The 12,046-nt window shown below is 39.8% G+C and overlaps 1 pseudogene; it reads left to right on the top strand.

Moving 5' to 3' along the window:
• The first annotated feature begins 1,335 nt into the window (after positions 1–1,335).
• Positions 1,336–2,590, top strand: LOC784606 (heterogeneous nuclear ribonucleoprotein A1-like; annotated as a pseudogene).
• Positions 2,591–12,046: the final 9,456 nt, after the last annotated feature.

Raw genomic sequence — 12,046 nt, 5'->3', positions numbered from 1 at the left:
ACCTTTACATTGTGGGTCAGGATTTCAACGTATGAATTTGGGGTAGGGAAACACAAACATTCAGTCCATCACAGAGATGAGTGTGGGTTTGAGAATTTTGGAGAGGAAGAGTGAGGACATACTGGGTAGAAAGAGTAGAGAGAATCACTGGGACAAAGACGTGGTGCTGTAATGAACACTCCATTTACTTTAACAAGTTTTCATGAAGCACCTCCCTTGTGCCAGACGCTCAACTCAGCTTTGTGAATACAATAGTAATAATAGGCACAGGGTCTCTGTTCTTATGGCACTTACACTCTAGTGGACTGTGCAGGAAACACCTGCGTAAGGAGACAGAATTTTATTCCCATGAGTTGTTAGAGACGAAGTGGGAAGGAAAGAACTGGCCAGATGAGCTGGAGAAAGATGGAAATGGAGTGACTGTTTCAAGAGAGGACTTGATGAAAATGCGTGGTATTTTAATCTATAATATGCAGAGAGGATTGAGGTGGGGAAATGGTGGCCAAGTGTGGGAGGGTGGTGGGAAGACTGAACTTTGGCCTTGTGCTTCTTCCTGTGTCTCTTTTTATGTTACCTTGACAACCTGGATCCTCTTTCATTTCAAACTACGAGTAGGGACTGTTTCACTTGTTCAGAATCTTGCAAAATGAGGACCAGTGATTCTTGAGCTGAGTTGAACTGGCACTGCTGAGCTAATGATAAGATATTATGGAGAAGCAACTCTGTCTTCTTAGTCTCTGCCCCCAAGAGGGATTCCTCTGGAGTCTGTGTAGCAGCTTCAACAAACATGAAAATTACTGTATAAGACTGTGCATCATTTCAAGAACTTTCTCAAGAAAATGCTGTAATTTTTTAAATGTCTGTTCTGAGTGTACAAGAAAAAGTACCTTCAGATGTACAGTTCTAATTCAGATTCTTCTTTAAAACAAGTTTTCTCATAGAAAATTGAACTTCATTGAGAAAGAATGTTAAAGAAATAACTATTTGTGGTGGTAAGTCCAAGAGAATAGAGTTTTCCAAACCGTACAGGCAGAGCATAAAAAACAAAGACCTTTGGATAGAGAAGGTGAGGGCTTCCTTTCAGATGGACTATGCTATTCCCTCCTGAGTTCTGCGCAAGTGTCATGTGATGGTATAAACTCTGGGTGGATGACACAGGTGGGAGAGAACACTTCTGTACCATGGAGGTGACAATTCTAAGTTAGAGAAATAGAAAAGGGCCCTTTGGAAAACTTAAAGTAAATGATGTCATTGTCACTTAGCAAAATGTTTGCCTCATATTAAGAAATTTAAGTGAGCCTCTGAGGAATTTTGTTTTACAGATTAAAAATAAATCAGGCTTTCTGCCTGTGGACGCCGCCGAGAAAGCATCGTTGAAGTTCCCCTATCCCACCTCCATTGCCGTCATGTCTGAGTCAGAGTCTCCCAAAGAGCCTGAACAGCTGCGGAAGCTCTTCATTGGAGGATTGAGCTTTGAAACAACCGATGAGAGTCTGAGGAGCCGTTTTGAGCAAGGGGGAACGCTCACAGACTGTGTGGTAAGGAGGGATCCAAACGCCAAGCGCTCCAGAGGCTTTGGGTTTGTCACATACGCCACGGTGGAGGAGGTGAAAGGAAGGCCACACAGGTGGACGAAAGAGTTGTGGAACCCAAGTGGGCCATCTCAAGAGAAGATTCTCAAAGACCTGGTGCCCACTTACCTGTGAAAAAGGTTTTTGTTGGTGGCATTAAAGAAGACACTGAAGAACATCACCTGAGAGATTATTTTGAACAGTATGGGAGAATTGAAGTGATTGAAATCATGACTGACCAAGGCAGTGGCAAAGAGAGGCTTTGCTTTCATACTCTTTGATGACCATGACTCCATAGATAAGATTGTCATTCAGAAATACCACACTGGGAATGGCCTCAACTGTGAAGTGAGAAAAGCCCTGTCTAAGCAAGAGATGGCTAGTGCTTCATCCAGCCAGAGAGGTTGAAGTGGTTCTGAAGACTTTGGTGGCGGTCGTGGAGGTGGTTTGGGTGGGAGTGACAACTTTGGTCGTGGAGGAAACTTCAGTGGTCGAGGTGGCTTTGGTGGCAGCCGTGGTGGTGGCGGATATGCTGGCAGTGGGTATTGTTATAATGGATTTGGTAATGATGGAAGCAATTTTGGAGGTGGCGGAAGCTACAATGATTTTGGCAATTACAATTAATCTTCAAATTTTGGACCCATGAAAGGAGGAAACGTTGGAGGCAGAAGTTCTGGCCTCTATGGTGGTGGAGGCCAATACTTTGCCAAACCATGAAATGAAGGTGGCTATGGTGGCTCCAGCAGCAGCAGTAGCTATGGCAGTGGCAGAAGGTTTTAATTACTGCCGGGAAACAAAGCTTAGCAGGAGAGGAGAGCCAGAGAAGTGACAGGGAAGCTACAGGTTACAACAGATTTGTGAACTCAGCCGAGCACAGTGGTGGCAGGGCCTAGCTGCTACAAAGAAGACATGTTTTAGACAATACTCATGTATATGGGCAAAAAACTCGAGGACTATACTTGTGACTTAATTGTATAACAGTTAATTTATAACAATTGTATAAACTTAATTGTATTTTAGTTTCTGTTCTGTGGAAAGTATAAACCATTCCAACAAAAGGTTTTAATGTAGATTTTTTTTTTTTTTTTTGCACCCATGCTGTTGATTTCTAAATGTAATAGTCTGATCATGATGCAGAATAAATGTCTTTTTTTTTTTTTTTTAATGTGCTGTGTAAAGTTAGTTTACTCTGAAGCCATTTTGGTAAACTACCCCAACAGTGTGAAGTAAGAATTCCTTCAGGGTGATGCCAGGTTCCATTTGAAATTTATTTACAACCTGCTTTGGTGGAGAAGCTGTTGTCTTCAGAACCTTGGTGTTGTTGAACTGACAGTTACTGTGTTGTAACCTGAAGTTCACCATTAAGACAGTCACCCATGCAAAGTCATGGGTTGGTTTTTTTTTTTTTTTTGGTTATTAATGATTGTTGTCACATCCTATGCAATATATCTAAATTGAATTATGGTACCAGATAAAGTTATAGGAATGAAGCTTGTATATCATCCATTATGATGTGTAATCAATAGAAAATTTAATACCTTCTTGAAAAAAAGAAAACAAATCAGGTCTGGGTGACTTACACAAGATCCCTGAACTCAAAGTCAGAAATGAATGTTGTTTTGTTATATAGGGGTTACTGCTGCTGATGCAAAGTTGCTTCAGTCGTGTCCAACTCTGTGTGTGACCCCATAGACGGCAGCCCACCAGGCTGTCCCATCCCTGGGATTCTCCAGGCAAGAACACTGGAGTGGGTTGCCATTTCCTCCTCCAATGCATGAAAGTGAAAAGTGAAAGTGAAGTTGCTCAGTCGTGTCCGACTCTTCGCGACCCCATGGACTGCAGCCTACCAGGCTCCTCCGTCCATGGGATTTTCCAGGCAAGAGTACTGGAGTGGGGTGCCATCGCCTTCTCTGATTTAGGGGTTAACAGGTACACAAAACACCCCGTAAATAGGTCCTAACCTCGGAGTCTTGGGCAGGAAGACCTGAGTTCTGAAAACAGCGGTCATAAAGCAGCTGTCCAGTCCAGTCCATAGGAAGGATTTTAGCCAAGATAGTTGTTTAAAATTTTTTCAGCTGTGGGTGATTTTACATGGAATATGCCTTTTCTCTTTGCCTGAGTTCTTATCACTCCTTATTAATTGTATCTGACCTTGGTATTACCTGCCTAGCCTGGCCCCTAATGCCATTTAAATTTCTAACACTGGGCAGAGAGAAGGGGCCGTGAGGGACAACTTGCAATTATTTGTGGAATAGGCAGAGGAGAAGTAACTAATGAAGGATAGAAGAGAACTAAGAAAAAGTGGTGTGTTGAAAGCAAAAGGTATTCTAAGACAGAAGTGAAATCAGTACAGAAAATTCAAACATTAATAGAATGAGAACAAAGGATTAATAATTAGATTACTGTTTGAAGTGGGGCAAAACTAGATTATGATTGGATTAAGCAATGCAAAGAATTGAACTAGGACTAGAGGCCAGTGTAGTTTTGACTAAAAAATAATTATTCAGACTTGGAATCCAGCCTTCTCATTGATACACAGCAGTCATTACCAGACTTACATTTCTAGAAAACAAAATTTCATTGCATCTTGGCTACATTGTCATACTGACTCTGTGACTGATGGAAGGACCTTAACTAAGTCATTGGGGGAAATGAAAGAGATGCCAAGAATTAAACAGGTTAATTTCTTGGCACAAGGAAGCACCTAAGGTCTTTTAGAAGCCACTAATGCATTTTACATGATTGCTTAATTTCAGGAAATCCTGACTCATTGCCCCTATAGAGTAAGACGCAAAGGCTGATCTCAATTTACAATCCTGTAAACCAGTTTTGAGTAGAACAGAAATTATTCTTGGCAGAAATATGTCTGTTTAGTGCCTATTTTGAGAATGTCTTGGTATGCGTGTGTTTTATTTTCTTTGAGAAAAAACAGACTTTATTTGGGATGTTCTGGGAATGATTAAGACTAAATGGGCAAGGGAATACCTCCTGGCTTAACATTTGAATGGGAAATGGGGATACCATCAACAAATCTATGCAGTCAGACAAATGAATCCTTGATAAATGGCCCAGATGAAGCTTGAATAAGAAAATGAGAAGTTAGAACCAGTTTGCTAAACCAGGGTGCCAGTGCTGGGTAATGTGAGAACCAGAATGCTACTAACAGTGTCACTGAAAGTTCAACCTCTTTCTGATTTAATCCTCATCATAATGTAGAGTATTCACAGTGGCTATTATTAACCGTTTCACGGATGAGAATAACATGAAAAAAAAAATTAGATAACTGAGCCAAACTCACACAGTAGGTTAGTGAGGCAGGGCTAGATTCCAAGTAAGATCAGCGCCACTCTAGATCTCCTATTTCCTCTTCTGCCTTCCTCAGCAACTGCTCCAAACCTTCTTTACAAGTCTGTTGCTCACTGCTTTGTCTGCTCTCTACAGTCCTGATGAATGACCCTGCCCCGGCATCACTGGAAGCAGAGGTCCCTGACTGCCATCCTGTGCTCCTACCGTGTGAGCCCTGGCCATGTATGCCATCCCATTGCTTGTCCTCCAGGCTCTCCCTTCTGCTCAAAGGCATGTCTCTCTGCACATTGCCTCTCTTCATTTCACGTCTTCCCTGAAATTTCCCCCCCTGTTTATAACACACTCAAGTTTCTCTCAGTCTAAAAAAAAACTTATCCTTCAACTCTCAAATCCAATCTAGCTTCTTCCTCTCTCATTCAAATTTCTCCCAACAGTTGTCTCTATGTCCCACCTCCCAATTTCTCTTCAGCCCACTTCTCCCTTCGCTACCCTGAAATTTAGTTTCAGGCAGTGTTATGGGCTTAATGGAGTCCTTCCAATTATGATGAGATATGATGAAATCCTAGCCCTCAGTGCCTCAGAATGCAATGAGGACACAGAAGAGGCCAAGTTCTCTAATGTGCCCCCGTTCAGTTCAGTTCAGTCACTCAGTCATGTCCGACTCTCTGCGACCCCATGAATCGCAGCACGCCAGGCCTCCCTGTCCATCACCAACTCCCGGAGTTCACTCAAACTCACGTCCATCGAGTTGGTGATGCCATCCAGCCATCTCATCCTCTGTCATCCCCTTCTCCTCCTGCCCCCAATCCCTCCCAGCATCAGGGTCTTTTCCAATGAGTCAACTCTTCGCATGAGGTGGCCAAAGTACTGGAGTTTCAGCTTCAGCATCAGTCTTTCCAAAGAACACCCAGGACTGATCTCCTTTAGAATGGACTGGTGTGCCCCAGTGATCATGAAAAATCATGTGAGGCAAAATACTCAAGAGAGGGCAGAGGGGCTTTCTTCATAGAGAGATGGCATCAGGGAACGTGAGTCTGAAGCAAATGTATCATTTATTCCAAGAGACATCACCTGAAGGGGAAACAAAAGTCAGACACTGATGGGAAAAAATGACAGGAGTAAGAGAATCCCCAGTTGTTGATTTTCCCCCTCTTGGCTTCTCACTGAAAAGCCAAGTGATTCTAGTAAGTTATACATAATGGAAACCTGAAGATGCCCCTTGCTTTGCTCTACACTGATACTCAGCTATTGAAAAGAATTCAGAAACAATACCTTCTCATTCTCAAATGTACCCACTTAAAAAAATGGAGGTATTAGATGATGTTTCTCCTAGTTTACAAATAACTCTGTAAAGTTAGGATAAAATTCCTGGCCACACTGAGGACAGATTATACCCATCCCTGTCCTAACAGGCCAGTAACTCTGTGGAGAAAGATTACACTGATTTGACAGGAAGTATTTCTTCCAGAGCAGGCTAATTTACTACTCCCTAACTTTCCCCCTTCTGTTTGCACATCAGTTACAAAACATATTTTTCCCACAATTGTTTTGCCTTTCAGAAACTTCTGTAGCAACTGACATCACTGTTTACACTCAAAAGACGATTTTCTTCTTTCTGACATCTGTTAAGTCTTTTCCTGTAAACAGTGTTAAATGATTCATTTAATCAGCTTTGATGGTATATCCTGTATACAGTCAAACATAAACACAATCTCAAGTGTTACTGCTAATGAGGAGAACACCACCACTTTGACGAAGGCCCTTTGGCTAGGTGGCTATGAAGAGGAGCCTGTCAAAATTCTGTTAAAACTGAAACACTGTCAGTCTGACAATCTCTGAACATAGGTTGTACGTGCTTAATCGCTTCAGTTGTGTCCAGACTGTAGCCTTTCAGGCTTTTCTCGCCATGGGATTTTCCTGCTAGAATACTGGAATAGGTTGCCATGCCCTCCTCCAGGGGATCTTCTTGACCCAGGGATTGAACCCGAGTTTCCTGCATTGCAGGAGGATTCTAAGCCTGTGTAGTCTAGACTTATGTTGACCCTTTCCTTGCAAATCTTTCTAAGTGAAAGTTAATCATTAATGCACAGAGAATTGCAAGAGGTATATTAGACTTCTCTAGGAAAACAGAATCAATGGAATCTTTTCCCTTCTCTATTTGTTTATACACAGATATACAAATATTTAAACCATTAAGTTTTGGGATGATTGGTAATGCAGCAGTGGAAACTAGACCAAAAGAGGTTGGCTGGGATCTGGGTTGGGCTTTGGGATAAGATCGAGCTGATTCTGAGTGGATAGGCAAGGGGTACAGCTGGATAAAGATTTCACTCTATTTGGGGAGAAACGGAAGAGTCCTGTATTGTCAGGCTACGATGAAGAGATATGAGTTTAAAGTAGATGAATTAGTCATTGTTCATAGGACTAGATTAGGCAGGAAACATTGAGATCACATCAGAGTCTGGGCTATAGGTCCAGATGTTCAAGCCAGGAAGGAAGAAATGGGGAAACACTTCAGGCCAGGAGAATAGATTTCAGAATTTGGAACGGCAGCTAAAACAGTCTTATTGAGTCATATAGGTATTTATGATGTGGGAGATCAGGTGAAACAGGAGCCACGGACATGGGTCAAAAGCTTGAATATAGGTGAAACCGGGCACAAGAACTCTGGTACTAGTTACAGTGGGGGTGGTGACAGAAAGACCGCTATGGATATGGAGTCACATAGTTTCAAGGCTGGAGCTCCATGTTCTTTCCTTGGAGCTAGAATTGCTTTAATGCTCAATTTAGAGGGGCAAGGTAGAATGCCCGGGTATGGTGTGGACTAACAGGACCCCCTGTGAGTCTGTATAACTAGTGAATAGTCTAAGGATCCTTGAGTATAGATACAAATAAACATTGAAATCTCATAAAACTTAACATTTTAGCTTACGGTTGTCTTTGTTGTTCTCAAAGCAAGTTGATGAGTGATTTTAAAGCGTAAATTATACACTAGATGCTCCTAAAGAGGCTATAAGTGCAGTAGGTAAAGCACTAAAGTGTTTACATAGACATATTTTCTGAGTGTGCCCATGAGAGTTGATCTTATCGGATTTTGTCACTCCCCTGATTGAGGTGTTTTTCCTTTTCTGGTTTTATCCCAAAAGCAACTCAGAGTGCAGCTCAAGTCGTAAGACAGCACAGACCCTCCCTGCCTACCTTCCCAACCTCACTTCCTACTATCCTCCTCTCTGGACCACGAGTTTCCAGACGTACTGACTTCTTGCAGGTGTGTGGAAGTGCCTGACTTCCTCCAAAGTCTGGGTCTTGGCACATACTCTTCCCTCTAACTGAAAGGCATTTCAAAGTATTCTTTTCTTAAATAGCTTCCATTTATATTTCAGGCCTTGGTTTAAATCTCACATCCTCCAGAGGTCTCTGAACTACTCGCTTGTCTCCTTTGTAATTCTGAGTAACTTTTTTCTTCATTGTTTGTACCATAATTGCAATGATATATTTGTACCTTTATTTGTTTAATGGTTGCCTCTCACACTAGAATGTGACCTCTAGTAGATATGGGAACAGTTACGTTTTTTCAGGACTCCAATTGGGGAAGAGAAAAATAAGCTAAAATCCAGTAAAGTGAGAGAAGGCACAAGAGGCAGGAAAAATTGAGAGAGAGATCTAAGGAATTAAAAGAATTTTGGTCTTTAATTCACTTTTAGTGGAGGGCATAGTGCTTATTAACACTTAATGTCCCCAGATGATAAGGGTATAAAATGAGTACCCTTAATGAGAGATGAAGACTATAGATGTGCAGTACTTAGAACTCCTGTACATTGCTGATGTACAATGTACATTTTACATTTTACAATGTAAAATGGTGTAGCCACTTTAGAAAAGTTTGGCAGTTCCTTAAAAAGTTAAACATTGACAGTATATTACCCCACTCCCAGGTTATGTATCTTAAGAAAAATGAAAACATCTCCACACAAACAGTGATACATCAGTGTATAGAGCTGTTATTCATAATTGCCACAAACTGGAAACAACCCAGGTCTACCAAATAATAGATAAAACATGGTATATTCATATAAAGAACTATTATGCAGCCACAAAAAGAACTGAAGGACTGATACATGCTGTAATATGAATGAATCTTGAAGACATACTAAAGAAATCAGACACAAAAGGCACATACTGTGATTCTGTTTATACGAAATGTCCAGAATAGGCAAATTCATAGAGAAATCCAGAGACAACCTGGATAGGTGTCTAGGACTGAGGTTGTTTGGGTGTGGGATTGACTGCAGACGGGTACAGGATTTCTTTTTTGGAGTGATGAAAATCTTCTAAATTTAGATTGTAGTGATGGCTGGATAATTCTGTAAATATACTAAAAAACCAGTGAATTGTATACTCTAAGTAGGTGAATTTTAAATATGAAATGTCTCAATAAAAATGTTAAATTGCAGTTAATCCTCATTACTCACAGTAGTTATTATGTGCTATAAAGTCACTGTAAGCACTTAACTGGTGAACACAAAACTACTGCTTTTAGGGGATACATAGGGTTAGAATCCTGGAAGCCTCTGGTCACATTTTTGCTAACTTATGGGTACATAACCTTGCTTTGTGTTTCTGTTTAAAGACACCTTATTTAAAATATATTGCTTATTTAAAATATATTGCTAACAATGAACTCATGGCCAACAGCACTGCAACTCAAGCCTGAACAAAACTTACCTAAAAAAAAAAAAAAAAAAAAACTTAACTAAAACGAATTTTTTCCCAGAAGGCACATCGCAGCTTTCTTGCACTTATTAGGAACACTAGACAGCACTTTAGTACTGCGCTTGAGAGCCATTCTTAAGAGTGAAATCATCAACAAAAAGCCCAAAAATGCAAAATATGTAGCATTAAATCGACTGTGAAAAGGATGCTTGTTCACAGCATGAGCTGAAGCAAGGCAGAATGTCACTTTGTCTGACCTTGGCTGGGAATGTGTGCATTGGGGCACTCAGATTTTTCACTGCTTTGCACACATCCATGGCCGACTTCAAAAGCGCCAAGAGTATTGTGATTGGGTTACAATTATATTTCAATGAGCAGGTGAATTTGCAAATACGGAATTTGTGAATAAGGGTCAACTTTAGCTTAGTCTTTCTACCAAAATGGTTTTTAAAAAACATTTTGAATTTTAAGGTCTAAACTTCAGTCTTCTCATAATACTAGATAAAATGTTTTATGTATTCGTAGTCTGTTTCAAGACTAGCTAATAGGAAAGAACTAGTTTTAGAGGTCTCAGATCATTCTTAGTTTTATTCCTTTAGCATTTCTAGGTAATCATGTTTCACGCTAGATTCCTGGGTTAAAGACCAGTTTGAAGGCAAAATGAAAATGTTTATTTTAATCAGCAAAAGTCTAATTTGAATTTATCACAAACGCATGCGATCTTCTCCTAGAAAAAGTTGTCTGTCACCACAGGATGTAATTAGAATATACTTTAATTTTTAAGTAAAAGAAATAGTTACCTAGTTGTGCTCATATCTGTAATCTGTACTCCTACTTTCCATATATTTGTAGACACGCTTTCACATGGTAGCTACTGCCAATTTTAATTTCCAAAGTTTTTCAGTTTTGCTTTAAAAAATATTTTATGCATTTTATTAACTTTAATTTTAGATTGGCTTTCAAGTCTCAAATCCTCTTAAAACAGGAAATGTCAGCTCTTGCTCATAGCTCCTTCTAAGAGGCTTTTGCCAAATTCAGGAATTTAGAGACACATTTTAACTGCTTTACGTTGTAAGTAACAAAATGCTGGCATGGGGAACAAATTTATAAATATCAAGTGACTATTACATATCCATATCTGTGAACTTGAATAAGCTTAATCAAATGTCAAAATTTGGCTATAAAATGGTACTATTTTGGATCAGTATTTATATACCCTCTTCTTGGTAATCAAGATTTGTTTCTTTAAAAAGGTTTTAGCTGTTGATTGGAATTGGTGAAAAAGAGTTGGAACTGGCTAATTAACTCAAACTTCCCAATTAAAATAGAGCTTGGTAGATAACACATTTATTCATCAACTTAAGAACTTAAAAGTTTTTCAAAGTTTAAGGTTCTTCAGTCTCTTTTGATCTCTAATAACAACTTGGATACAATAGAGTTTTCAGGCTTCTCAATGCCAGATAACTCATTTGACTGGCTCCTCCTGTTTCTGTGCCAACCCCAGAAGTTCTGAAGTTTCACCCTTTCTATACAGCTGTTTCTCTGTATGTGGCAGCAATTCCTCTTTTGCTGGTTTTCCTCCACTTTCCATGATTGACTTCACTCTCTTTGTGTTCTGAATAACCACCATTTGTTGTTATTTTAGTTGGTAAGTCATGTCCAACTCTTATGTGACCCCATGGACAGAAGCCCACCAGGCTCCTCTGTCCATGGGATTTCCCAGGCAACAATACTGGAGTGGGGTGCTATTTCATTCCCCAGGGCATCTTCCCGACCCAGGGATTGAACTCCCGTCTCCTGCATTGGAAGACAGATTCTTTATCACTGAGCCATCAGGGAAGCCCAATAACCACCATTAGGGATTAGTATATTATCCAGGGCCTTGTACTATCAAAGTGATGGCTCTCTCCATTACTATGGATGACCAAAAATAGACCACAGCTTGTATGCCAGGACTTACAGCATTTTTTCATTTTCCAGCTGGCTTTTAAAATGTCTTAATTAAAATGACATGTCACAAAATGCCAGTAAATATTAACAACTGACCTCTGTTAAATATTCTACAACATTTCCTGGCAGAGCTGTCTTTAAAAGAATTTCAAATACCCTTCATTAAGATAGTTTATTTATTCTAAGATTGACTTAATACAGTAAGATTTTAGACCAATTTAATTTAGTAAGAGGTGTAAATGACCTAAAGTCATTTGGATGAATGCTGGTCTTAGTGAACCATCTTTTAAGAAGTCACTTTCATCACACAAAAGACTAAGCAAAGTCATTTTTAATAGCTCATAAAAAGAGAGGTAGTATTTTAAGAGATATTCCTTATATAATAAGGTATTAATGAAAATGTGTTCATTTTAAGTGTTTTTTGGCTTGGAACAAAGGCTTATATGAAAATAAAAATGTACTGAGAAATGTGTCATTTTTTAAACAGGAAAGATTTCAAATTCAGA

The sequence above is a fragment of the Bos taurus genome, chromosome 3 (genome assembly GCF_002263795.3).
Source record: "Bos taurus isolate L1 Dominette 01449 registration number 42190680 breed Hereford chromosome 3, ARS-UCD2.0, whole genome shotgun sequence".
In the NCBI taxonomy this organism is placed as follows: domain Eukaryota; kingdom Metazoa; phylum Chordata; class Mammalia; order Artiodactyla; family Bovidae; genus Bos; species Bos taurus.
The sequence above is the reverse complement of the archived record's forward strand: the minus strand, read 5'-3'. Positions and strand labels throughout refer to the sequence as shown.